We start from the raw sequence: 24,240 nt of genomic DNA, 5'->3' as shown, positions 1-24,240 counted from the left end.
TCGCATGGATTTATATTGTGTGACCAACTTATATTGTCAAGCCGTTTTCAAAAAGCATTGTGATGCTCAAAATCGCTTGGAAAACCGCTTGAAAAAAACACATGCAAAAACGCGTGTAAAAACACTTCGAAATGCATGTAAAGTCCGCATGCGTTTTTTCTGCCAGGGAGAGTAAAAAACGCTCAAGAAATTTCTGCTTCAGATCTGCATCGTCGGCACATACCCTTAAAAGCCATCAAACAATGTTATGTAGGTGAAAATAATACCAATAAAAACTTCTACTCATCCCACAAAAAACAAGTCTACACTGAATTCCATCATCTGTCAATGTAAAAACAAAGGTTTCCACATTATTAGTGGCTCAAAGGCTCTTGAAAAACAACATGGCTTCCATAAACCAATCCAGCAATATCCACTCTCCCAAAGTCAAATCTCCCCTCGCTTCTGAGCCTTGCAGTGCGTCCAAACCACATTTAGCATCTATGTATTTGGCATTACTATAGTGAGAAGAACCCACTTAATTTACGGTGTGTGTCTCCTGGAGCACAATCTGGGCACTATGTGTTGGGTAATAAAATGGCAAATGTGCAATTTCTACTCTCCAACATCCACTGCGTGCTAATTTACAGAAAGTGCCTGTGGAGTCAAAATAGTCACTACTCCTATAGATTAATTCACTGAGGGTTATAATTTCCAAAATGGAGTCACTTTATGGGGATTTCTACTGCTCTGGATTTCTGCTTTTTTGTTTTACTAGGGCTTCTTCAAATGGTGTGTCCCATCTGCTCTGGGAGGGACCTGCTCCTGCGACGTCTGCTTCTGTCACCAGGAGCCGCCTTATTCGTCCTGCAGGCGGCGCTGGTGATGGAGGAGACGTCGGAACCAGAAGCTAAGGGTGGCACATTCTCTGTTCAGCCACTACGATTAGGGTGCCTGGGACCAGTAGTACCATTCAGTCTAGCAATATGGGTGTGTGTCCAGTTGAAGTTATCTGCTCCCTACTTCAGCCAATTGGAAGCACCATACCATACTAAAGCTGGAAGCATATTGCCGGAAGCTGCCAGATACAGCCTTGTTCTTCTGTGGTTCAGTCCTCTGCGCTCAGCTCCCAGCTATTTCTTTCCTGTTGTGCCCCAACCCGTTTACTGGCTACTCTTGTGTCTTCTGATTTTGTATTAACTCTGCCCTTCTGGCCCGGCTATCTGACTATTCTTCTTGCCATCTCAGTCCACAGAACAGCAGGTAATACCATGGCCCAAGCTTAGGGGTCTCTGTGTAAGTCCAGATCCATGTAGAGGGGTTAAACGATGATGAGCAAGGCAATCCATCCTGGGATCTGGAAAATGGAGTAGATAGCGCCATGCCTGTTTGTGATGGTCATGAACAGTGCCCCCAATATATTGTGTCTGTAAACTATTCCAGCAAGATCTGCATTCAAATAGCTAAATGTCGCTCCTTCCCTTCTTAACCTGCCATGTACCCAGACAGTAGTGTACAACCGTATATAGGGTATTGTCGGATTCAAGAGAAGTTGGAAAATAATTTGGAAGGTCCATTTGTTTCCTATTATCCTTTGTGAAGAATTCCAAAGTTATCACCATATAAAGTGACACACGTCAGATTTGAAAAATGGGGCCTGGAACACAAAACTGGCTGCGGGAAGGGGTTAAATCAGTATTTTGGGCACTAACTACTGTAGTCAAAAACTGTATAGAAAATAACACATCTACTGAAATGATCAAACTCAACAGTCTTCATCACTAAAAAATGAGTAACTAGTGGTGAAACCTCTCTGTGGTAATTAGAGTATGGGGCTCGGTGGCTCTTGGCAATCTAAACTATCATAAGGGACAATATTTTCTATCAGATGAGTTTCAAGAAGAAATATTAGACATTTAAAAGAGAACTTTTTATAATAGTGCAGAGATGAGGTGTCTTAAATTTAGCTTAGAGATATATCATGGCACAGGTGTAATGTTTTTTATGTAGTTTATCACAATCCTGTTTGAAGTTAGTTGGTTTTAAAAGAAAATGAAAAGTCAGGATAAAGGGAAACTGTTGTTATTGTACAGAAATTCACACTCGGCCCTCACTGCACATTTAATGTTGTAGATCATAAGTGTGAAGTTTGGCCAGAAAGACTGGACCTGGTCTTGTAGGGACCATATGAGCACATTCAGCAGCATAGAGAGGAGAGAAGGTAGATTCATCCAATAAGATATCAGGGTTCTAGGAAGCCAACAGCATCATTACCCTCCGCTTTCTCTTACAGGCCCATCATAATATTTTTCTTCAAGTGATTTTCTAACTTGCCAGCACATTCTACGTACACTGTCATTAGGCTTTGTAGTTTACAGATCTGGGCAGGAAATGGTCAGTGTCTCCTAATCCCAGGGGGTAGGTGGATCCTCCAGGTTGTAAGTTCTATAGAAAAGGGTTTTCAATGCCCAAAATCATTTGAACAGTTTTGGGTGGAGGTGAGTGTTGTGGTCTAGAGGCAAAATGGTGATCACACGATTGTGATATGGCCGGACTACACCAGCGATAAACTAGCCACAGCCAGTGACAGAGGAGAATATGTGACTACTGTGCATTTAGTGGTCACTACTCACCTAGGCGGTTATCTGTAGGAATCTCCTCTTTACATCGGTCATCACACCTCACATATGTCTCTGTAGCATTAATATGGGTCACATCTTCACCCTGAAACAAATACTGTAAAAGTCATAGACAGATGGAAAAGTCACATCTATGATCAGCTCTAATCCTGTCATCTCCACCGTCCTCAGTACACAAGTATAAAACATATAATACTGGTGGATAAAACAAGACAGAACACAAGACCTTCACAGCCGTCTACACATCATAGGGGAGATCTCATGACACCTTCTCTCCATCTACCTGATGATCCTGAGGAACATTGGGGTCTTCTTGTTTATAGTCCTGTGAAAGAAGAGGACGGGGACATCTCTCTGGTGTTGTTCTCTTATTGGATAGATCTGGAGGAAACACATACAGGGACTGAATTCATTCTTTACATACAGATATTTATAGGCCGTGTGTATTTAGTCCTGTCTATTACCTGGTGATGTGAGGGGCTGGGGAACCTCCATCATGACGTCCCTGTACAGATCTGTGTGTCCTTCTAAATACTCCCACTCCTCCATGGAGAAATAGACAGCGACATCCTCACATCTTATAGGAACCTTACACATAAAACACTGTCATTCCCCCGATCCTTTCATAACGTTACTGTATAATGTCCCAGCATTCCCAACTGTGTCACCTCTCCAGTCAGCAGCTCAATCATCTTGTAGGTGAGTTTCAGGATCTTCTGGTTATTGATGTCCTCATGTATCAGGGGGTGAGGTGGAGGCCCCGTGATTGGGCTCAGGAGTCTTTCCCATCCCTCAGACACAGGGTCCTGACAGCGCTCACTAGAGGTCTTCTTCACTACTGTATAATCCTGGTTATGGAGAGATACATTAATAAATATCACTACAGATATTTCCAGAGTCCTCACCTCTCCAGTTCTGTCCATCTGTTATTCCCATAGATGAGAATGATGTAATGTGACGTCATCAGAATCTCTCACCTCTCCAGTAAGCTGAAAGAGGATCTCTAGGGTGAAGTGTAATATCCTCTCCACCATCTTGTCTCTGTCCATATCCATCTTTAATGGGTCAATAAGGAAAATTCTCTTATATAGAAGATCTTCACTGAGAGGATCCGATATTGTAGGGACCTGAATGAGAAGATGATGAGCCGATGTAACACCATAAATATCTTGTGTAATAACACAATTACTGGAGATGATAAGGGGAAATGTGGTGGGCCACTGGAGAGGCGCCAGATGTTGCAGAAGGGCCAGCTGGGGTATATAGTCTCACTGGCAACAGATAATGATGTCACAGTAGCTGAAGTGGGTCACTGGACCCCTCAACACTTCCCTCGTGTCCACAACAATTGTCAAAAACGAGAGGTGGCACTTGTGGGTGCAAGTTTGGAGTCTCCATGATGTTTGTGCAATCACAAGCAGCCAGACATGCAGGTGAACTAGTAAATATAACAACTTTACTAAAGGAGGTAATGGGGTCTTTTTTTTTTTTTAATTACGCCTATTTAGCACCAAAACTACAGGGGTGTTTTACTTTTAATATCTGACGTTCTGATTGTCATTCTGACGTTTTAAGAGTTTCAGACACACTGTCTATTTGCATGGTAAATTACATAGCCAAAGTAAATTTGGAGGCACTAATTTACTACATATCTATTTCCAAGTAACTGTACATTTGAATAATTATTTAAATGGGTCTAATGATAACATTTATTTATTTTACATTTTTCTTTCCATCCACCCAAGAACTGGCTGCAAACTCCCAATTTACTTTTGCTATGTAATTATTATTATATATCACTACCTAAATAATCAAATATTGAACCTACAGTTTAATGGTAAGGCTTCTGTGTCACATAGTTTTGGTTTGAAATGATAATAATAATAGTAATAATAATACATTATTAGTAATAATAAAAACTTGAGTGTCCCTACTGGGACTTGAACCCAAAAGCATATGTTTCACAGTCAGCACATTTACCATAGAGCTATACACTCATTTAAGTAGGCATTCTACTTGGTTATGTTATTTCCAGTGCAATCAGGACTTAGACACAGACATTGTCCAAACCAAATTAAAATGATGTATGAGTTTGATGAATGAGTTTCTTCACACATCAGAATCAAAATCAGAAGGACTTCCAGACACCATGAGGATTTGCATAGTAAATCTCATAAACCAAGAAAAAACATCTGGCAGCATCATTTGAGCTTATGGCAGAATGGTAACTCTCTTGCCTCACAAAGTGGACATTGTGAGTTCAAATTCCTGGTGCAGAAAAAATAAACTATTGCTTTTTAAATGGTGCTGGTAGAACAAAAACTTCACTGATGCTTGGCTTTGATATCGGATTTTTCTCACATATCAGAATAAGAATCACAATTACTTTTAGACCCCCTGAGTATTATCATGGTTAATCTAATAAGCCAAGAAAAACCAGTAGGGACACTGAACTTTTTATTATTAATTATTATTACTATTATTATTATTATCCTTTCAAACCAAAACTATGTGTTACACAGAAGCCTTACCATTAAACTGTAGGTTCATTATTTGATTATTTAGGTAGTGATATATAATTATAATAATTACATAGCAAAAGTAAATTGGGAGTTTGCAGTCAGTTCTTGGGTGGATGGAAAGGAAAAAATTACAATAAAGAAATGTTATCTTTAGACCCCTTTAAGAAATTATGCAAATGTACAGTCACTTGGAAATAGATATGTAGTAAATTAGTGCCTCCCAATTTACTATGGCTATGTAATTTACCATGCAAATAGACAGCATGTCTGAAACTCTTAACTAGTGTTGAGCCACCCCCGTAGTGTTCGGGTTCGGTTCGGTTCGTCGAACACCGGGATGTTCGAGGAACTGTTCGTCGAACACCTTAGAACACCGTCGAACACCGTTAAAACCAATGGCAGGCAAACAAAAACACATAGAAACACATAGAAAACACCTGCAAAGGTGTCCAAAAGCTGACAAACTGCTCAGAAGACACTCTCTTTAAAAAAGCCGGCCGGCAAATTCAGCAGCGGCATACACCGGTACCCGACAATTTAGACAAGAAGGAATAGAGCATCACACATAGATTAGATAGATAGAAACATGTCAGTCACACATATAAGAAGCACAGTGACAGTGTTGGTTACTGCACTTGTCATTTAGTGTAAAGGATTTATTAAAAAAAATATTAGTGTTTTCATGCACCGTCTCTTTAAAAAAGCCGGCCGGCAATTCAGCATCTGTACCCGACAATTTAGAACAGAAAGAATAGAGCTTCACACATAGATTAGATAGATAGAAACATGTCAGTCACATATATAATAAGTACAGTGATAGTGTTGCTTACTGTACTTGTCATTTAGTGTAAAGGATTTATTTAAAAAAATAATAGTGTTTTCATGCACTGTCTCTTTAAAAAAGCCGGCCGGCAATTCAGCAGCGGTACCCGACAATTTAGAACAGAAAGATAGAGCATCACACATAGATTAGATAGATAGAAACATGTCAGTCACATATATAATAAGTACAGTGATAGTGTTGGTTACTGTACTTGTCATTTAGTATTAAAATAAAGGATTTATTATTAAAAAAATTGGCGTAGGGATCCCCTTAATTTTAGGCTCTAGCGGAGGTTAAGCAGACGGCTGGGGCAGATGTTTGAAGCCTGGGAAGGGGGTAATACCCACGGAGCTTCCCAGGCTACTAATATCAGCCCCCAGCTGAATACATAGCCTTTACTAGCTATTAAAATGGGGGACCCCCCCAAAAAAAATGACATGGGGTCCCCCCTAATTTAATAGCTAGCAAGGGCTAGGCAGACAGCTGGGGGCTGATATTAATAGCCCAGGAAGGGAGCCATGAATATTGGCCCCCTCCCAGGCTAGAAACACCAGCCGTCAGCCGCCCCAGAAATGGTGCATTCATAGGATGCGCCAATTCTGGCACTTAGCCTCGCTCTTCCACGCTGCCCTGGTGCGGTGGCAGGGGGTAATAGGGTTGGGGTTGATGTCAGCTTATAATGCCAGCTGACATCAAGCCCAGGTTAGTAATGGAGAGGCGTCTATAAGACACCCCCATTACTAACCCCATAGTCAAAGTTAAAAAAAACACAAACACCCAGAATAAAGTCCTTTAATTGAAATAAAGACACAATCCTTTATTGTTCTAAATTAAACCATACTTACCATCACGCCCATTCCAGCTGAAGCCAACGATCTCCTGCAATAAAAGAAAAATAATAAAGCAACCTCATCCTTACCTTTCCATGGTTCCCACGACAGCTTCAGCTCTGCTACATCGAGATGACAGGCTGGACCGCAGCAGAACGCTGCCATCCAGCCTGTCATCCCGCAGACACTGAGAAGCGCAGGCTTGCTTGCGCTGCTCAGCGTCTCTCTGTGACGACATCCAGATGAGCCGAGTTCATGTCCAATGAACTCGGCTCACCTCATGCACGTCACTGACAGCGTGGGAAAATTCTCACGCTGAAGCGCTGATTGCAGGAGAATTTTCCCACGCTGTCAGTGACGTGCAGGAGGTGAGCTGAGTTCATTGGACATGAGCTCACCTCATGCACATCACTGACAGCGTGGGAGAATTCTCCTGCACTCAGCACTTCAGCGTGAGAATTTTCCCACGCTGTCAGTGACGTGCATGAGGTGAGCCGAGTTCATTGGACATGACCTCGGCTCATCTGGATGCCGTCACAGCGAGACAGTGAGGAGCGCAAGCATGCCTGCGCTTCTCAGTGTCTGCGGGATGACAGGCTGGATGGCAGCGTTCTGCTGCGGTCCAGCCAGTCATCTCGATGTAGCAGAGCTGAAGCTGTCGTGGGAACCATGGAAAGGTAAGGATGAGGTTGGTTTATTATTTTTCTTTTATTGCAGGAGATCGTTGGCTTCAGCTGGAATGGGTGTGATGGTAAGTATGGTTTAATTTAGAACAATAAAGAATTGTGTCTTTATTTCAATTAAAGGACTTTATTCTGGGTGTTGTGTTTTTTTTAAATACTTTACTAGAAATTCATGGCGGTCATGTCTAATACTGGCGTGACCCCATGAATTTTGGGCTTGGGGCCAGCTTATAATACCAAGCTGGCCCTAACCCCTTTATTACCCAGTGAGCCACCGCACCAGGGCCCTGGATGAGTTGGGTACAGCGCCAGAAGATGGCGCTTCTATGAACGCGCCATTTTCCGGGGTGGCTGCGGACTGCAATTTGTAGCGGGGGGGGGGGCCCAGAAAGCTTGGGCCTCCCTGCGCTGCAGATTCCAACCCCCAGCTGCCTAGTTGTACCTGGCTGGACACAAAAATAGGGCGAAGCCCCACGTACTTTTTTTTAAATTATTTCATGAAATTCATGAAATAATTAAGAAAAAAAGGGCTTCCCTATATTGTTGTGTCCGGCCAGGTACAAATAGGCAGCTGGTGGTTGGGGGCAGCCCGTTCCTGCCTGCTGTACCTGGCTGGACACAAATATAGTGCGAAGCCCCACGTCAATTTTTTTAAATTATTTCAGGAAATTCATGAAATAATTTAAAAAAAATTGACGTGGGGCTTCGCACTATATTTGTGTCCAGCCAGGTACAGCAGGCAGGAACGGGCTGCCCCCAACCACCAGCTGCCTATTTGTACCTGGCCGGACACAACAATATAGGGAAGTCCTTTTTTTCTTAATTATTTCATGAAATAATTTAAAGAAAATTGACGTGGGGCTTCGCCCTGTTTTTGTGTCCAGCCAGGTACAACTAGGCAGCTGGGGGCTGGAAACCGCAGCGCAGGGAGGCCCAAGCTTTCTGGGCCACCCCCGCTGCAAATTGCAGTCCGCAGCCACCCCGGAAAATGGCGCGTTCATAGAAGCGCCATCTTCTGGCGCTGTACCCAACTCATCCAGGGCCCTGATGCGGTGGCTCACTGGGTAATAAAGGGGTTAGGGCCAGCTTGGCATTATCAGCTGGCCCTAAGCCCGAAATTCATGGGGTCACGCCAATATTAGACATGACCACCATGAATTTCTAGTAAAGTATTTAAAAAAAACACAACACCCAGAAAAAAGTCCTTTAATTGAAATAAACACACAATTCTTTATTGTTCTAAATTAAACCATACTTACCATCACGCCCATTCCAGCTGAAGCCAACGATCTCCTGAAATAAAAGAAAAATAATAAAGCAACATCATCCTTACCTTTCCATGGTTCCCATGACAGCTTCAGCTCTGCTACATCGAGATGACAGGCTGGACCGCAGCAGAACGCTGCCATCCAGCCTGTCATCCCGCAGACACTGAGAAGCGCAGGCTTGCTTGCGCTCCACAGTGTCTCTCTGTGAGGGCATCCAGATGAGCCGAGTTAATGTCCAATGAACTCGGCTCACCTCATGCACGTCACTGACAGCGTGGGAAAATTCTCCTGCACTCAGCGCTTCAGCGTGGGAGAATTCTCACGCTGAAGCGCTGAGTGCAGGAGAATTCTCCCACGCTGTCAGTGACGTGCAGGAGGTGAGCTGAGTTCATTGGACATGAGCTCACCTTATGCACGTCACTGACAGCGTGGGAGAATTCTCCTGCACTCACCGCTTCAGCGTGAGAATTTTCCCACGCTGTCAGTGACGTGCATGAGGTGAGCCGAGTTCATTGGACATGAACTCGGCTCATCTGGATGTCGTCACAGAGAGACGCTGAGCAGCGCAAGCAAGCCTGCGCTTCTCAGTGTCTGCGGGATGAGAGGCTGGATGGCAGCGTTCTGCTGCGGTCCAGCCTGTCATCTCGATGTAGCAGAGCTGAAGCTGTCGTGGGAACCATGGAAAGGTAAGGATGAGGTTGCTTTATTATTTTTCTTTTATTGCAGGAGATCGTTGGCTTCAGCTGGAATGGGCGTGACGGTAAGTATGGTTTAATTTAGAACAATAAAGGATTGTTTCTTTATTTCAATTAAAGGACTTTATTCTGGGTGTTTGTGTTTTTTTTAACTTTGACTATGGGGTTAGTAATGGGGGTGTCTTATAGACGCCTCTCCATTACTAACCTGGGCTTGATGTCAGCTGGCATTATAAGCTGACATCAACCCCAACCCTATTACCCCCTGCCACCGCACCAGGGCAGCGTGGAAGAGCGAGGCTAAGTGCCAGAATTGGCGCATCCTATGAATGCGCCATTTCTGGGGCGGCTGACGGCTGGTGTTTCTAGCCTGGGAGGGGGCCAATATTCATGGCTCCCTTCCTGGGCTATTAATATCAGCCCCCAGCTGTCTGCCTAGCCTTTGCTAGCTATTAAATTAGGGGGGACCCCACGTCATTTTTTTGGGGGGGTCCCCCATTTTAATAGCTAGTAAAGGCTATGTATTCAGCTGGGGGCTGATATTAGTAGCCTGGGAAGCTCCGTGGGTATTACCCCCTTCCCAGGCTTCAAACATCTGCCCCAGCCGTCTGCTTAACCTCCGCTAGAGCCTAAAATTAAGGGGAACCCCACGCCAATTTTTTTAATAATAAATCCTTTATTTTAATACTAAATGACAAGTACAGTAACCAACACTATCACTGTACTTCATATATATGTGACTGACATGTTTCTATCTATCTAATCTATGTGTGAAGCTCTATTCTGTCTGTTATAAATTGTCGGGTACCGCTGCTGAATTGCCGGCCGGCTTTTTTAAAGAGACGGTGCATGAAAACACTATTATTTTTTTTGATAAATCCTTTACGCTAAATGACAAGTACAGTAAGCAACACTGTCACTGTACTTCGTATATATGTGGCTGACATGTTTCTATCTATCTAATCTATGTGTGAAGCTCTATTCTGTCTGTTATAAATTGTCGGGTACCGCTGCTGAATTGCCGGCCGGCTTTTTTAAAAAGACGGTGCATGAAAACACTATTATTTTTTTTGATAAATCCTTTATGCTAAATGACAAGTACAGTAAGCAACACTGTCACTGTGCTTCTTATATATGTGACTGACATGTTTATATCTATCTAATCTATGTGTGAAGCTCTATTCTTTCGGTTCTAAATTGTCGGGTACAGGTGTATGCCACTGCTGAATTGCCGGCTTTTCATGTTTCACTGTTGGCACTGTTCCCATCGATTTGGGCAATCACTGTAATGCCACAACCACCATGGCTGTGGCATTACAGTGAGTGGCAGACAATCCCTGCATGATTGGTGCTCTAAATAGCGCCAGACATGCAGGACACGCTTTTGGTGCACGAACAGTTATCGAACATAACCTCGAACAGCCGAATTTTTTGCAAATCGTTCGGGTTCGTCGAACAACTCGAACACCGCCCAAAACAGCTCGAATTTGAGATTGGCGAACAGTTCTAGTCGAACACCGCTCATCTCTACTCTTAACACGTCAGGATGACAATCAAAATGTCAGATATTAAAAGTAAAACACCCCTGTAGTTTGTGTGCTAAACAGGCATAATTTAAACAAAAAATAATAATAATATTTCTATTGGGATTTGAACTGTGACACTGTAGCTTCAGAGGCTGATGCCTTACCATTGAGCTATCCAGTCAAGTGATAGTAACTAGAAGCTTTTTTGTCTTATGAGATCAACCATGAAAATACCCCAGGTGACTAAAAGTCATTGTGATTCTGATGTTTGAAGAAAGTCACATATCAGACTCATACATCAAAATCAAACATCATTTGAATTTGACATGGAGGAAGTATTTCTGAAAGTCCCAATCAGTTTCAGACAGGTTTGCACTGAAAATCATATAACCAAATAGAACTCATAGGTTTCATCAACTGAGTTTAAAGCTCAGTGGTTAGTGCACTGGCTTCTGAAAACAGAATTTTGGGCTCAAGTCCCATCAGCGAACAGTGACTTTTTTTTAATTATTATTACATTTGTAAAAGTCACTTATCAGGATCACTTGTCAGACAGGGTATTTAGCCTCAAACTGACATCATTCTGATGTTTGATTTTGATATCTGATCATGTCCTAAAATGGACACTGTACAGGGCGGCTGGAGCAGAGTTCTGTTCACTTGCTAGTAGAGGAAATGCTATGCGCAGTCTAAGAAATATTACACTGATGGAAGGACCTTCACAGATTGGCTCTCTGTAGAAACACACTAAAGTGTGGGTGTGCTCACAGTTTTTAGCCCACCGTTCCCTTTCGCAGGGGGTAGGTTTAAACAAAGTCGGTGGCGTGGCAGCCACATGGATCTGGTCCCGGCTAGAAGCAAACAGGATAAACAGCTTGCAGGAGAGCAAACGAACAGCATTATCCCTCCTGACTGGAAGAGGCTTCACTCATTTTGTGAAGGAGATTATGTGGAGAAAAATGTCCCCCCAGCGTGGACTGGCATGGAAACTCTTCTGTGAGAAATAGTGTCTGTCTCCTATATCTTCATTAGGCAGCTTGAACCGCCCACTACTGATTTGTACCAGTGCTCAGTCAGTGTGCGAGCCCTGAGCTGGGAGACTCCTCCCCGCCGTTTCTATGGCAGCTTATTGTGAGGAGAATAATCACTTAACTTTCATATACACACATTGGCCAGTAGATGGCAGGAAAGATCCTAGTTACTTACCGGTAACGGGATTTTACAGAGCCCATGACAGCACCACCTGAGAGAGGGTATCCGCCCACCAAGGACAGGAACCTACTGAATAAAAAGGCGGTACCTCTCCTCCGCATCAGTTTTGTTTCAGAGCATGAGAGGGCCTCCGAAGACAGGTTAATACATAACCACCACCTCAACATATGTACTAAACACCTTAAAAAAAGTGCACACCACAGTGATAAAGGGGAGGGAATTAATAGGGTCCTGTCATGGGCTCTGTAAAATCCCGTTACCGGTAAGTAACTAGGATCTTTTCCCCTTCTCCCATGACAGCACCACCTGAGAGATTTATAGAGATCAAATACCAGAGGGAGGGATCACCGCTTGCAACACCCTTCTACCAAAGGACAGATCAGTAGAAGAGGAAAGGTCAAGACGGTAATGTTTGTAAAATGTAGCAGGGGATGACCAAGTTGCCGCCTTACATATAATGTCGATGGGCACATCCGCCTTCTCAGCCCAGGAAGCAGCTACCGCTCTGGTGGAATGGGCCTTCAGGTTCTCAGGAACCGGCAGATTGCTTAGAAGAGTAGGCTAAGGTAATAGTATCCCTGACCCATCTAGCTATGGTCCCCCTTGTAACCTTAAGTCCTTTCCTAGCCCCCTGAAAGGATATAAATAAAGCGTCACTCTTTCTCCAGGCTTTTGTCACTTCCAAATACTGGACTAACACCCTCTTAACATCTAAGGTGTGAAGCTTATGTTCCTCAGAATCCCTAGGATTAGGATAGAAGGAAGGGAGAGTGATTACTTGCGTCCTATGGAACTTGGAGGCTACCTTTGGAAGATAGGCCAGGTCTGGTCTTAAGATTACTCTATCCATACATACTTGAGTGAATGGATGGTTAACGGATAGTGCGTGTAAGTCACTGACTCTACGAGCTGATGTCAGGACCACCAATAGCGCAGTCTTTAAAGTTAAGATTTTTTCTGAAACCTTCTCTAAGGGCTCGAAGGGAGGTTTGGTTAATGCTTCCAGAACTAAATTAAGGTCCCAAGGAGGCATTCTTGGAACAGGAATAGGTCTGGATCTATGACAGGCTTTAATAAATCTAATGATCCATCTATTTGCTGCCAAGTCATAATTATACAGTGCCCCCCTTTGCGTCAATAGCGACCTCTCAAAATCCAAGCCGTCAAATGCAGGCCCGCTCTTTGGGGATGACAGACTGGGCCCTGCCTGAGGAGATCCGGGATGTCCGGAAGAACCCATGGATCTGCTTGGGACATTCTCTTCATCCAAGTGAACCATGGTCTCTTGGGCCAGAACGGGGCGATCAATATAACCCTCGCCCGTTCCTCTCGGATCTTCCTCAGGATAGTAGGGATCAGTACTAAAGGGGGAAAGGCATAAGCTAGAGTGAAATCCCACTGAATCTGCAGCGCGTCCACCGCAAACGCCCCCTCTTTTGGATTCAGGGAGCAAAAAGGTTTCGGTCTTCCGATTGTGTCTGTTTGCAAACAGATCTATCTGGGGCTGTCCCCACCGATCCACAATCTGCTGAAAAACGGCTGGATTCAACTCCCACTCTCCTTGTTTCAAGATGTGACGACTCAAGAAATCGGCCTTTATGTTCTCTTCCCCTTTTATATGCAGTGCCGAGAGCGTAACCAGCCGACTCTCGGCAAACCTGAAGATCTGATCCGCTATTAACATCAGAGGGAGAGATCTGGTACCCCCCTGATGATTGATGTAGGCGACTGTTGATCTGTTGTCTGACATTATCCTGACGTGAGGACCCTGAAGAACAGAACTGAATTCTTTTAGCGCGTTTCTGGCTGCCAACAGCTCTTTCATGTTGGAAGAGAGACTTGTCTCGCTGTCCGACCAGAGGCCTTGTACAGAACGATCCCTTAGGTGAGCTCCCCAACCTTCCGCACTTGCGTCTGTTGTAATTGTATCCGACACCTGGAAGGTCCAAGGAACCCCCAAAGATAGGTTGACCGGAGATGTCCACCAGTCCAGGGAGTTGATCACAACATCTGGAAGAGATATTTTCCCATTCAGGCGACCTTTGAGCCGCCTGTCCGCTGCCAGAATCTCCTGTTGAAGACATCTGGAATGGTGCTGGGCCCACTGAACCGCCGGGATGCAAGACGTCATTGTACCCAACAGAGACATTGCACTCCTCAGGGTCATGGTCGGATTGCTGACAACCTGAGATGTTAGGGATCTGATCTTCAGTTTCTTTTCCTCTGGCAGAAGACAGGTTTGGTTTTCTGAGTCCAGAATGAGACCCAGGAAAGACTGAACCCTCTTTGGTTCCAGCCTTGACTTCTCCAGATTTAACAGCCAACCTAGGCGTCTTAGACTGGCCATGACGTCCGCCAGGGCTAGAGCACAGAGTTGACTTGATCTGCCCACTACTAAGAAGTCGTCCAGATAAGGGATGACCAAAATGTCTCTTTCCCTCAAGTGCGCTGTGACCTCCAGAATGATTTTTGTGAAGACTCTCGGCGCCATGGAAATGCCAAAGGGAAGAGCTGCGAACTGAAAATGCCTTACGTGCCTGCCGAATTGTACAGCTACTCTTAGAAACTGTTGATGATCTGGCAAAATCGGGACGTGGTAGTAGGCGTCCTTCAGATCGAGGACGCACATAAAACAGTCCGGAAATAACATCTTTATGGCTGATTTTATTGTTTCCATCTTGAAAGGCCTGTAGATTAAATGGTCGTTCAGTCTCTAAGTTCGCAATGGTCCTGAAGGAGCCGTCCGGCTTCTTTATTAGGAAGAGAGTCGAATAGAATCCTCTTCCTTGCTCGGGTGCAGGTGTTTCCACCAGAACTCCTTTCATGAGCAGAGAGAGAACTTCCTGCTGTAAGGCTATCTGTTCCGCTAAACCTCTGGGGCTGATATTTTGACAGTGTTCTTGGGCCTGCTTTTGAACTCTAATGTGAGCCCCCTCCTGATTATCCCTAAGATCCAAGAATTGGATGAAATTTCCTTCCAGGCAGGCAGGAAGTGGGACAATCTTCCTCCCACCCGGGGGGAACTGTCACTTAGGGGCTTTCTTATTCTCGGAGGAGGGACCCCCAAACATGAAGCCTCTGCTATACGGCTTTCGGTCTTTCCAGGTACCTTGGTCTCTGGGAGCTTTACTGCGGCTGTATTTTCTCTTCCGAAAGAAACTGTTAAATCGGGAACCAGACACCGTGGGAAATCCATGTTTTTTGCCTGCGGCTTTATCTAGGATGTCATCTAGACCTTTGCCGAACAAGAAGTCCCCCTCACAAGGGATTGAGCACAGTTTAGACTTTGACTGCACATCTTCTGGCCAGCTCTTGAGCCATAGCGCCCTACGGGCTGCATTAGAGAGGTTTGCAGACCGGGCAGCCAGCCTAACTGAATCTGCCGATGCATCTGCCAGGAATGCAGCCGCTCCCTGCACAAGAGGAAGGTCTGATAGAATTTTCTCCCTGGACACATTCCCCCTGATCTGGTCTTCCAATTGTTGAAGCCAGATCATCATAGATCTAGCAGTGCAGGTCGCTGCTACTGCCGGTTTAAGGGCCCCTGCTGACGACTCCCAGGTTTGCTTAAGGAAGGACTCCGCTTTTTTATCCAGCGGGTCTTTTAAGGCTCCTAAATCCTCAAAGGGCAGAGTGGATTTTTTTTTTTTTTTTTTTGAAGATTTTGAAATGGCCACGTCAATCTTAGGGGTTTTGTCCCATTTAGCCGCATCCTCATCCTCAAAGGGGTACCTCCGCTTGGAGGATGACGGCAGCTGACCCTTCCTCTCCGGTTTCTTCCATTCCCTTTCTATCAGAGATTTAATCCTGTCATTGACCGGGAATGAGCGTCTCCTCCTTTGGTCTAAGCCCCTGAACATAACATCCTGGACTGTTCTGGGCACTTTGGTATCGGTAATACCCATAGTCCCTCTGACGGCTTTAACTAGTCTCTCAGTATTCTCAACCGAAAAACAAGGTCTGCCCCCCCCATCATCATCCGAAGACTCCGATGACGATGAGGAGTGATTAGAGGAGGAAGGCAGTTCTCTCGTAAAACGGGACTCCACTGATTCCTCTGATTCTGAAGAAACTAGTTTTCGCTTCTTCTTTTTGAGTGAGGTTAAGCCTCTTAAGGACTCTCTGACCTCTGTCTGGATTAGATCCTTTAATTCTAAAGAAAACCTGGGGGACTCCTCTGCAATGGTTTTCTGAATACAGTCCGAGCATAGGTTTTTGGCATAGGAGGTGGGAAGACCGATTTTGCATAAAGCACACTCCCTGTTTTTACTTTTAGCACTACACTTCTTCGCCTCCTGCCCCAAGAAATAAAAGGAGAAGAAGGAGGAAAAGAGAGAGAGAGAAGAGCACATTATTCAAGGTGAGACTTTCACGAAGATCACTCACCACACTGCCGTTCAGACTAGGGTACCGGAGGCGGTGGTTGCCGTTCACATGAGGGCTCCCATCTGGCGGAGGTGGACTGACGAAGTCTTTTCTGACCAGTCTTGTCGGAACTCGTACGCCCCTCACTGCTGTGACTTTGTCGATGGGAAGATTCCCGTTCCATTTGTTTGAGCTGCTTGCGCTGCTTTGATGGCTGTGGCTGCTGCTGTACTTCCTGTGGCGGTGACAGCTGCTGCCCAGGTGACTGCGGTTCCTCATCCATCATGGCGGGGATGCAGACACCGCCATCCTGATTGCTCCCCATCCTTAAAAGCAGTAGGGCTCCACCTCCTTTAGGCTCCTCCCTTTCCGGCAGTGTGCTCATCTCTCTTTTTTTTTTTTTTTTTTTTAATTTTAGCCAGCTGGCGCGCTACCCGCAGATCCACCTGCCTCTGCGCGTGCGCAGCCCAGCGGCACCCGGCGTGCTTGCAGCGGGATGACAGCTTCCCACCCGCGCATGCGCAGACCCGGTTTCCGGCGCACTCCGTGATAGGGCGCGTCAGCACCCCGCGCGTGCGCAGCCCGGACTTCCGGCGCGCTCCGCCACAGGGTGCGACGCGACCCCCACGTGCGCAGCCCGGAAGACCTGCCGGCCGGCGCGCTCAGTTCATCTTTGCGAGGCGCAGACCCGGCCGCAGGCCCCGGCGCACGCGGGGAGGAATCCAGAAACAGCACCTCCTCCCCACACGCAGACCCGGGCAGCAGCCAGACGGGCTGGGAACAGGGACCATCTGCTGCTTCCACGGCCTCCAGGCCGCACCGTCCATAATCCAGGTACGTGAGGTACCACCTGGTGAGGCTCCCATCAGGGACAGGAACCAAAACTGATGCGGAGGAGAGGTACCGCCTTTTTATTCAGTAGGTTCCTGTCCTTGGTGGGCGGATACCCTCTCTCAGGTGGTGCTGTCATGGGAGAAGGGGAAAAGTCCAGTTTACAATGCAATGTATTATATCTCCTGACTCACAGTGCCCACACTGGAACAAGTCTACTATCACACTACAACTGTCTCATTTAGCAGCAGCAGAACGGATACCGGGATGTCACAGAAACATATGAGGAGATATATTATTTTACAGTATTTAGTTTTCTTCTATACATCTAGTAATAAAACCTATATATTTTAGGCCACAGACAACAAGCAGTTTCTTCCTTGGTGTCTGCAGCTGAATACATTTCTCATAGACTCATCTTCCATAAAGCTAATTCTCGTCTCATTTACAGACACTGGAATCAGCATTATCAATACTGCAGGAGATATTCATTACACGTGACATGAGGAATAACTACTTCACAATGAGGACGACATCTTCATCTTCTACTACGGCTCTAGAAACATATCTGGCCAGAGTCCATCACTGACTACATCACCACCGGCCGTCTATATGAATGTTTCCCGTCTTCCCCGGACTGTAATCTTCTATCACGTTAGAGAGAGAGAGAGAATGTTTTAAGGCATATTTATTACTCGCTGCAAAGTCAAAAGTTTACATACACTAAGATTACTATGCCTTTAAACAATTTTGGACTGCCCATATGATGATGTCATGTGTTTGGAAACTTCCGATATTTTGGCAACATCTGAGTTATTTAGAAACACACCTGTGGATGTATTTTAATGCACACCTGAAACACACTGCTTCTTTGTGTAGCATCATGGGAAAGTCTAAAGAAATCAGCCAAGATATCAGGATGAGAATTGTGGACTTGCACAGTCTGGCTCATCCTTGGGTACAATTTCAAGATACCTGAAGGTGCCTCGTTCATCTGTACAAACAATTATACGCAAGTACAAACAAGATGGGAATGTAGAACCACCATACCGCTCAGGAAGTAGGTGGGTTCTGTGTCCCAGAGATGAACGTGCTTTGGTCTGACAGGTGCATATCAACCCAAGGACAAAAGCAAGAGATCTTGTGAAGATGATGGCGAAAGCTGGTAAGACTGTGTCAATATCCACTGTGAAACGAGTGCTGTATCAACATGGGCTGAAAGGCTACTCTGCCAGGAAGAAGCTATTACTCCAAAATAAACATAAAGTCAGATTAATGTTGACAAATGCACAAAGGAACAAATACCTTAAATTTTGGAGACATGTCCTCTGGTCTGATGAAACTAAAATTTAACTTTTTAGGCATAATGACTGTGAAGATCTGAGGCTGTGGGTTGTAAGTAATCACCTAGGCAGGTTAACGATGCAACAATATTTTATTAATCACATGTGTAGTAATACAGCAATTCTAGGTAAATAGCCAAACTACAGTTCTCTCAGTCCTTAAGTTCCCAACATGGGATCAGTAGTTCCACTGGCTTTGTATCTGGCCATACTCACTGTATCCCAACTTTTGGTTGGCCCACAGATTTCGTATCCCCAGCCAGTATAGTCTGTAGCCACAGCCCACAATCCACCAGACGACAGATAAAACGATGGAAACACAGGTATCCAGTAGCAACAATTCTTTAAGAAAGTTTACATCCAAATGACAGATCCCATAACTATAACATGCTTATCCATCCATCCATCCTTCCAAGTCCTCAGTCTCCATCCTCTTCCTTTGGCATCCTTCCACCAACTCTCCCTGACTAGAAAATGTGTCTTCTCTTTCTCCTGCACAGGTATCAGCCCCCTGAATGGGCAGAAGAGCTCACCCCTCCCTCTCACAGCTAATTGTGCCTTAGTGGAGGTATTTTCTCAGATCGAAGCCATCACCTGGCTTTGCTTGTGAGACTCCCTGTGGTGACGGTTCCTCTTCGTCTACTCTTTCCATCTACACAAGGGGTCCGTTGGCTGAGAGAACAATGACCCAAGGCCCCTGATATAAGGTCACTGAATGGAATTGATACCTGAGGTTGAACTGATGAGCAAACAAATCACTAACACAACACAGCAAATTAATTTCTAAGAAAACACAAAATTAAGATCAATGAAAATAGGTGCTTAGTGCTGGAAAAGTATTCCAGTCTTTAGTAAGTGGGAAGCTCCTCACAATGACCATTGTTACGTTTGGAGGAAAAAGGGAGAAGCTTCGAAGTCTAAGAACACCATCCCAACTGTGAAACACAGGGGTGGCAGCATCATGTTGTGGGGTTGTTTTGCTGCAGGAGAAACTGGTGAAATTTACAAAATAGATGGCATCATGAGAAAAGAAGATTATGTGGCAATACTGAAGCAACATCTCAAGACATCAGCCAGGAAGTTAAAGCTTGGGCGGAAATGGGTCTTCCAAATGAACAATGACCCGAAGAATACTGCTAAAATGGTAACAAAGTGGCTTAAGGATAACAAAGTCAATGTTTTGGAGTGGTCATCACAAAGCCCTGATCTCAATCCTATTGAAAATTTGTGGGCAAAGCTGAAAAGACAGGTGCGAGCAACAAAACTGGATCAGTTAAATCAGTTTTGTCAGGAATGGGCCCAAATTCCGACCAACTATTGTGAGAAGCTTTTGGAATGATGTCCTAAATGCTTGACCTAAATCATTCAGTTTAAGGGCAATGGTACCAAATACTAATGAAATGTATGTAAGCTTTTGACTTTGCAGTAATAAAAATGCCTCTCGCTCGTTATTCTGGCATTTGGCAAATATTAAAAATTATGATAATCCTAACTGACCTAAAATGGGAAGGGTTTATTCTGATTTCATGTCAGATATTGTGAAAAACATGCATATGTGTCTTTTTATATAGTGTATGTAAACTTCTGGTTTCAACAGTATATAATACACTGATACATTAAATAGAACCAGATATGTATCAAGGTATATTTAAAGGAAAGGGTATGGTACTCAGAGAATGTTTCAATAATCCGCCTCAACGCGTTTCCCCAACAGGTTCATCAGGAGGCTTGATACAGGGATGATAATTCATGATGTTCAGCATAGTGTGCCTAGTAGCCAGGTGTCCATGTTTAAATATCCCACTTCATCCAAAACCCCTCCCCAGACTAGGAGACCCATTCCCATTCCTAGAGATAAATTGTCATAGGATATATAGAATTAAGTCTGTCTACAATATTGTACTGCGCCTGCACAACTTCTCATGTGCTAGAGGTTTGATAATGTCCACCCCCTAGTGTGCATGTCCGGAAGTGACACGCTTTACACTGAAACGCCAGATAAACTGATTGCCATCGCCCCACTGGTACCCGTGACTGCGCATTCCCATAGTTATGTGTTCTACAACGGAAAGCATCTAGGATCATTGTCACATGCCCAGATGTCTGCATTCCACAACGGAGCGCATATGGTATTGGATTGTGTTCCATCAACAGAATACTCCTCTCTCTGAGATCAGCGTCATGGGAGACTAAAAACAAGTATTGCACATCCTCCCATCATGTAATAGGCATGCAGATCTACTTTATCACTACATAAAATATGGGATGGTGGCCCACAGTATATTCCTAAATGGTCAAATTTGACGACTATTGCATAATTAGAAATACACAAGGAACACCACACGTGTTAGTTACTAAATAGTATAAGTGGGATATAACTGATAAGAAATAATTCTGATATAGGAGCTCAGATATCTCAATGAAGTACAACAATATGTGAACCCCATTCACAGGGAACTGAGTAGCAATGGGTAGAGTATAAAATCCAAAAATGTAATCCAGAATGGGACTGTATTCACACAAAACAGACATAAATAGGAGATTTGCTCATTGAGTCCCTTAGGGGTTCGTGAATCAAGTCTGGAAATCCACTCACTTCCTTTTTAGAGGATACATCTATAGTGATCACCTCCTCTCACATTGAGTTTAAACTCCTCAATGATACAAAAGGAGATGTCTCCGGTTTCACCTCAATGTACACTGTTCATGTGTCTCACTAACTGGGGTGTCTCGACCATGGTGTATATCGCCCAAATGCTCCCCACTCTCCTCCTAGACTGCCTATTGGTCTTGCATACATAATCTAGGGTGCATGTGGCCACATATACAAGTCCTGAAGTTTTACAGTTGAAATAATCCCTCTGGCTCTGAAAAAAGGTTTTACCTGTAGAGGAACTCGAGAAAGATTTACAAGGTCTCATCCAATTACATGTACAACATTCTCCACATCTAAAGAAACCTCAGATTCTTCTATAAAGCCAAGTCCCCTTGGGTGCAGGTTTTTATAGAAACTATGCACTAAAAGGTCCCTAATTGACCGACCCTTTCTGAAAGTTATTGTGGGAGCAGATCACACAGCACCCTCAGGTCCAGGTTGACCACAAGTACACCCTATTGTTTTCTGAGGATATTAAAGATACGGTGACTCTGATTGTCGCAAGTTTCTATTACTCGTTTTATCCCATCTTTTTCTTGGTCTCTTGGTTAGGTATGAAGGAGTATTTGTACCCTTTTTCCCTGAATCTGGTGTTCATGTCTTCTTAACCTTAAAAACTGGCCCGTGGATATTGCTTTTTTTTTTTTTTTTTTTTAGGGGGATGGGGTGGTGGCTATCCCACTTCAATAGTTTATTAGTGCTTGTAGGTTTTTTGTAGATGAGTGTCCCTAGGGTCCCATCCCGCTCTTTCTTGATTAGTACATCCAGGAAAGGCAACTGGTAATAATTAAACTCTGATATAAATCTAAGGCCCACTCTATTGATGTTGAGTTCCCTGACAAATTCAAGAAACTTTTCACTCGTCCCTGTGCAGATGATAAGAATGTCGTCAATATATCTATACTATGCCCCAGTATATGGATGCCACCAGTTATGATTATCCCTGAATATTGTGGTTTCCTCCCACCAGCCCAGGAATAGGTTAGCATATGAGGAGGCACAGGGGCTCCCCATCGCAGTAACCCCTGAGCTCGGGGAAGTACTCCCTGTCAAAAACAAAGAAGTTATGAGTAAGAGTGAATGTTAGAAGATCCTCCGTGAAGTCATTATGTCTGCTACACTCTACTGATCTCGATTTCAAGAAATGTCTTACTCCTCTGATACCATCCTCATGCAGTATATTACTGTACAAAGCCTCGATATCTAGTAAGGCCTGCACCCCTACATGCATGTATACATGCTCGAGGGTATACATGTAGGGGAGCAGGCAAAGGGAAAACCATTTTCCAGAGGGATAATTCCAATTATAAAACCTCAGGACTTATTGCAACTACAAGACCTCAAGCAGTACTGTGGGAACATTATGCTGAGTGTGGGGGGATGGCGATAATGTGGGAACATTAAACTGAGTGTGGGGGGATGGCAGTATGGTGGGAACATTATACTGTGTGTGGTGGGATGATGGTACTGTGGGAACATTATACTGTGTGTAGTGGGATGATGGTACTGTGGGAACATTATACTGTGTGGAGGGCATCATACATACTACATAAGGGGCATAATGGGGGCATTACACTGTGTGGGGCATCATACATACTGCATAAGGGGCATAATGGGGCATTACACTGTGTGGGGCATCATACATACTACATAAGGGGCATAATGGGGGCATTGCACTGTGTGGGGCATCATACATACTGCATAAGGGGCATTACACTGTGTGGTGCATCATACATACTGCATAAGGGGCATAATGGGGGCATTACACTGTGTGGGGGCATTATATACACTGCATAAGGGGCATTACACTGTGTGGGGCATCATACATACTGCATAAGGGGCATTACACTGTGTGGGGCATCATACATACTGCATAAGGGGCATTACACTGTGTGGGGCATCATACATCCTGCATAAGGGGCATAATGGGGGCATTACACTGTGTGGGGGCATCATACATACTGCATAAGGGGCATAATGGGGGCATTCCACTGTGTGGGGGCATCATACATCCTGCAAAAGGCGCATAATGGGGGCATTAAACTGTGTGGGGGCATCATACATACTGCATAAGGGGCATAATGGGGGCATTTCACTGTGTGGGGGCATCATACATCCTGCAAAAGGCGCATAATGGGGGCATTACACTGTGTGGGGGCATCATACATCCTGCATAAGGGGCATAATGGGGGCATTACACTGTGTGGGGGCATCATACATCCTGCATAAGGGGCATAATGGGGGCATTACACTGTGTGGGGGCATCATACATCCTGCATAAGGGGTATAATGGGGGCATTACACTGTGGGGCCAGTAAAGGGGTCCTGTACTATGAGAACAATACGTTTCCTCCCTTCCTGTCTCCATAGTTGGGTCGTATGTATCTATTACAGGAAACAGAACAAAAACCTTATGATTCTTATAAAGGGGCAACACAAGACCCCAAAAGAGTCTCCGTGCTGAAGGGGTTAATGCCCCCTGAGCCCAGTAATGGGGTCTCCACATACCTCCACCTGCAGAGCCGCCACCACATATATGGCTGCTCTGTGCGCACAGGAGCTGTGATGAGGTCACAGGAGGGGAGGAGTCAGGGGTCACATGATCAGGGGCCTCAGTGGATGCAGGACTCTGCTGTGCTGGTTGTCATGGTGCTGGATGAGCTGAAGTTTATGTGTGGGGTCAGGAGGGGTTTACAGTGTGGATGTAGCAGAGCCGTGTGTGTACGAGGTGTACGGAGCGGAGCCGTGTGTGTACGAGGTGTACGGAGCAGAGCCGCGTGTGTACGAGGTGTACGGAGCAGAGCCACGTGTGTACGAGGTGTACGGAGCAGAGCCGCGTGTGTACGAGGTGTACGGAGCGGAGCCGCG

General features: G+C 44.9%; 1 pseudogene; it reads right to left on the bottom strand.

Annotated features, from left to right (window-relative positions):
- LOC141182722 (uncharacterized) overlaps positions 1 to 23,943 on the bottom strand; it is an 86,205-nt pseudogene extending 62,262 nt beyond the window's left edge.
- Between the last annotated feature and the right edge of the window lie 297 nt (positions 23,944 to 24,240).

The sequence above is a fragment of the Phyllobates terribilis genome, unplaced genomic scaffold, assembly GCF_046119375.1.
Source record: "Phyllobates terribilis strain yellow unplaced genomic scaffold, ASM4611937v1 Scaffold_35__1_contigs__length_13245226, whole genome shotgun sequence".
In the NCBI taxonomy this organism is placed as follows: Eukaryota; Metazoa; Chordata; class Amphibia; order Anura; family Dendrobatidae; genus Phyllobates; species Phyllobates terribilis.
Note: the sequence above shows the minus strand (reverse complement) of the source record. Positions and strands in the feature narration are given on the sequence as shown.